The following is a 5,149-nucleotide window of genomic DNA, read 5'->3' as shown; positions in this document are numbered from 1 at the left end:
TATTTATTTTACATATAGACTTTTACACTAGCTATTGAAAAATAAAGTAGGCTCTGCTACAGTTTCCCCTGAAAATTTATAAGAAGTGTTGAGATTGTTGGAAGGTAGTTTTTAAGTACAGGTGCACTACCCTAAAAGACTTGTCCATTATCAATAAAGTGATAGTATTTGTGAAATTATTATTCCTGTTCAGGAATACTATTTCTTAAATCTCCTGGGAATTTGTGGCATAATAAAGCACATTCAAAGTTCTAATGTATTTATGAGCTCATTTTCAAAATAGTAAGTTTGTCATCTTTAAAATGAACATGACTTGCTTCCTTGATTTCTGAAATGAATTAGTTGAAGATTGCTGTAGAAATCTTTATTTCATCTTTTTAGAGTTTTTGGCAATTTTATTATACAACAGTTACCATTAGAGAAGGGGGAAAGGGCTTTTGGGTGTGTATTTGTAGGTACTAAGAGATTTACTAAATATAGTAGATTAGCACTGTCACACTTGTTCAAGTAGTTTCAAACATAGAAAATTAAGTATCAGAGGCAGGTATATAGAACAATGTAGTCTTTTTTTTTCTTCAAGTTTAAACATTTAAATTGTGGTAGAAGCAATGTATTCAGAAGGTGAAAAACCTACCTCAGTTACATGTGGTTTGTGTTTTCTGGATTAATCTGGATTTTATAATTAGAAATAAAAATGTAAGATTTTGAATGCACTTAATAATTCCTTGAAAATAATACAAGTCAGTGTAATAGAGAAGCTTTCATATATTCAGCACTGTGAGACAAAACAGCAGAGACCTTGGATTTGATAATTGATCTGATATCCTGGACAGTATTCATATGTACAGTGATAGCTATCTTTCTTTGGGGTTTTTTTGTGTGCATATGTGTGTAGTTTTATGGTTCTGAATTGGTGACCCGTAAGTTCCATGTAGTGCTGGCACTTATTTAATAACTATTCATGATATTGTTAATAACTTGCTATAGGATTCAGGCATATATTTTTAGCATAAGAAGCCAAATACACCAGCTTGTCATTGGAGAGAATCTATTAAGTGAGAAAAACATTCAGGACTCAGACCTTTAACATGGTAAAGTTAGTGCTAAACATGGTCAGATTGGGTCTGAGCCTATCCTAATATGTAACCATAAAGCTTGACTTTTGCATTGGAACTGTGCTTTCATAAATAAAGGATATCCCATGGGATTGTAATCGTAATCCCAATTACAGTCTCTAAGATTGTAATTGATATTATCTGAGAAGTAATGTGACACGTTTCTTTTGTTGTTACATTAAGCTGAAAACATAATACTAATAAACAACTAACAGTTTGCTTATCACGCACATCAACTAAGGCACCTTCCCCCATGCTAAGTTTCTCCTGGATTTATGGAAGTTGGTTGTTTCCCAGTTTAAAAACTTGAACTGGTATTACCTAAGAAAACCTGAGTCCATATTGTTTTTATTTTACTTAGCCAGAATCTCATAGCGTGTTAAAGTCATATCCTTAGCCCCACTAAAAATAACTATGTCTATGTGAGAGGAATATTGTATGTGGGAGCTGTATTAAATACTATTATAGGTGTTACAGAATCTTTAAATAAATGGACATGGACCAACCTTCCATCTAGTAGTATACGATCTACGTAGTGCATGTCAGTAGCACAAAATGCAGTCTTAGTTAGCATTAGCCTGTTTAATCTGAATAGTTTACTCAAAAGTATTTCTTTGTGTTAATTATTCAGCCATTGTTTTTAGACCTAGTTAATAGGTCCTATTTAATTTGCTGCAACGTTTATTGAATGGTGGAGTGAAAGAACTGATGCATACTGGGAAATATCTTACCATTTTTTAAAGATAATGTTACATTAGGAAAAGAACACTTTTAAGGAATTTATAGCAGTGATGAAATGAATTCAGTCATATCAGATACAGCAAACTGTTGATGGTATTTAAATGTGACTTCAAGTTAGTATTTCTGTATATATTATTGATTACTGGTTTGCTTTTAGATATGTAAGTCTGTTCTGATCTACAGTTCACATATCGTGTCTGGTAATAATAGAATGTTAGTGATGATCACTTGGTTGACATTGATTAAGTGCCTATGTTTTGTTTTGTTTCCTCCTCTGGATACCAAATAGGTATATACCACTTTTTTGCTGAACTTATTTCTTGGAAGATTTGGCTGTGCTATTCAGGGTTTTTATTCTTATGTTTTTCTTCTAAACTTAAGTAGCATCCTGCTGCTACCATATTAAAGCTAAAATTTAACTTTTGTGGAAGAATCAGCTAATTCAGGTAATCCAAATATTTGTGGAAAAACATCTGGATAATTTATTGAACACAATAGCATTGTGTAGACAGCTTTGATTATTCCCATTGCATAGGTTTTTATTGTGGAATAGTCAACTTAATATAGATTCACTTTTAATTTGCATGTATAAAGTAATACTCAATAAAAATTTTTCATTTATTTAAAAAAAAAAAAAAAAACTAAGCCATCTGGCTCTAGACTCCATACTTTTAGATTGCTGTACCATTTCTCATCATAATGCCTGACTCTTAGGTGATACTTTGTCTTCTCCCGAGTCAGGCCAGGTAGTTACTATTTTCCTATTTTACAGATGAGGAAATTGAAGCCCAGAGAGGGGAACTGACTTGCTCAAGATCACACACATTTTCTGGTGTAATAGAAAGGGCTGTGAGCTGAGGCCAGATCTCCTGAGGCAGATAATAATCACTCTAGCAGTTATTTATTTATTTATTTGTTTGCTTATTTATTTATTTATTTTTGAGACGGAGTCTCCCTCTGTCACCCAGGCTGGAGTGTAGTGGCGCAATCTCGGCTCACTGCAAGCTCTGCCTCCCGGGTTCACGCCATTCTCCTGCCTCAGCCTCCCGCGTAGCTGGGACTACAGGCGCCGGCCACCACGCCCAGCTAATTTATGTTTGTATTTTTAGTAGAGACGGGGTTTCACCGTGTTAGCCAGGATGGTCTCGATCTCCTGACCTCATGATCTACCCGCCTTGGCCTCCCAAGGTGCTGGGATTACAGACGTGAGCCACCGTGCCCGGCCTATTCATTTATTTTTGAGAGGGTGTCTCGCTCTGTTGCCCAGCCTGGAGTGCAGTGGTGCGAACTCGGTTCACTGCAACCTCCACCTCCTGGGTTCAAGTGATTTTCCTGCCTCAGCCTCCCAAGTAGCTGGGACTACAGGTGTGCGCCACCAAGACTGGCTAATTTTTTTTTGTTTTTTTTTTGAGGCGGAGTCTCGCTCTGTCGCCCAGGCTGGAGTGCAGTGGTGCAATGCCGGCTCACTGCAAGCTCCGCCTCCTGGGTCCATGCCATTCTCCTGCCTCAGCCTCCCAAGTAGCTGTGACTACAGGCACTGGCCACCACACCTGGCTAATTTTTTGTATTTTTTTTTTTTTTTTAGTAGAGATGGGATTTCACCGTGTTAGCCAGAATGGTCTCGATCTCCTGACCTCGTGATCCACCCGCCTTGGCCTCCCAGAGTGCTGGGATTACAGGCATAAGCCACCCCACGCCCGGCTAATTTTTTTGTATTTTTAGTAGAGACTGGGTTTCACCATGTTGGTCAGGCTGGTCTTGAACTCCTGACCTCAGGTGATCTGCCCACCTTGGCCTCCCAAAGTGCTGGGATTACAGGAGTGAGCCACTGCGCCCGGCCACTAGCAGATTGTTTGTTTGTTTTTGGCTTTTTTGTTTTTTCTTTGAGACAGGGTCTCGCTCTGTCACCCAGGCTGGAATGCAGTGGTGCAAACATGGGTCGCTACAACCACTGCCTACCAGGCTTAAACAATCCTCCCATCTCAGCCTCCCAGGCAGCTGGGACCACAGGTACGCGCCATTACACCCAGCTAAATTGTTTTGTATTTTTTGTAGAGATGGGTTTTCCCCATATTACCCAGGCTGGGTGAATGTTTACTGAGCACTTACCAAGTATCAGGGGCGGCATTCAGTGTTTTGTATGCATTTTTATTTTTATTTTGAGACAGGATCTGGCTCTCTTGCCCAGGCTGGAGTGCAGTGGCAGATCTTGGCTCACTGCAACCAGTCCTCCCAAGCTCAAGTGATCCTCCTACTTCAGCCTCCCGAGCAGCTGGGACTCTAGGTGCATACCACCACACCTGGCTAATTTTTGTATATGTTTTTGGTAGAGGTGGGGTTTCACCATGTTTCCCAGGCTGGTCTTTTTCTTTTCTGAGATGGAGTCTTATTCTGTAGCCCAGACTGGAGTGCAGTGGTGCAGTCTCGGCTCACTGCAGCCTCCGCCTCTCAGGCTCAGGTGATTCTCCTGCCTCAGCCTTCAAGTAGCTGGGATTACAGGCACACACCACCATGTCCAGCTAATTTGTATTTTTAGTAGAGACAGGGTTTCGCTATGTTGACCAGGCTAGTCTCCTGACCTCAGGTGATCCACCTACCTCGGCCTCCCAAAGTACAGGGATTACAGATGTGAGCTACCTTGCCCGGCCCTATGTGCATTTTTAAACTGCAGTCACAACCACCGGAGATATTAGATACTCTCTGCATTCCCATGTTACAGATGAGGAACCTGAGGCCCAAGGGCAGTGACTGTCTGAGGTCATATGCTTGATCACCAGCAGAGGTAGGATTCAAACCCTGGCTTGCTGACTCCCAGTCCAATGCTCCTCATGTTGCACCAGATACCCCAGAAGGACAGCGGGTTTGAGAGTAGGCAGCCAGCAGGTGGGTCCGAGGGTTCATCTCTACCTTCTCTCTTCATGCCACTGCTGTCGATGGGTTTAGCTAAACCTGTTTTTAAAAACCTATTTATAGCTTAAGACTGTACCACCACGTGGGATAATGAGTCCCTTAAGTTGACTCCCCATGGTGTAAATTAAGATTTCCTTTTATTTGTCCTAAATCTTTCTCTTTCAGACTTGGAGGGGGATGGGGTAGTGGGGAAAGGCACTAGGACCAGAATACTTGGATTTAGAAAATTGGCTGAAGGGCTGGGCAGGGTGGCTCACGCCTGTAACCCCAGCACTTTGAGAGGCCAAGGTGGGTGGATCACCCGAGGTCAGGAGTTTGAGACCAGCCTGGCCAACATGGTGAAACCTCATCTCTACTAAAAATACAAAAATTAGCTGGGCATG

The 5,149-nt window shown here is 41.0% G+C and overlaps 1 long non-coding RNA gene across 1 annotated transcript in view; it reads right to left on the bottom strand.

Moving 5' to 3' along the window:
- Positions 1-2,798: 2,798 nt before the first annotated feature.
- Positions 2,799-5,149, bottom strand: part of LOC105542293 — a 22,859-nt gene continuing 20,508 nt past the window's right edge. The window contains exon 3 of the long non-coding RNA XR_001006448.1: positions 2,799-3,006. This is a non-coding gene — a long non-coding RNA (uncharacterized LOC105542293). The remainder of the gene's footprint in view (positions 3,007-5,149) is intronic.

Source organism: Mandrillus leucophaeus, unplaced genomic scaffold (genome assembly GCF_000951045.1).
Source record: "Mandrillus leucophaeus isolate KB7577 unplaced genomic scaffold, Mleu.le_1.0 Scaffold255, whole genome shotgun sequence".
NCBI classification, from domain to species: domain Eukaryota; kingdom Metazoa; phylum Chordata; class Mammalia; order Primates; family Cercopithecidae; genus Mandrillus; species Mandrillus leucophaeus.
The sequence above is the reverse complement of the archived record's forward strand: the minus strand, read 5'-3'. Positions and strand labels throughout refer to the sequence as shown.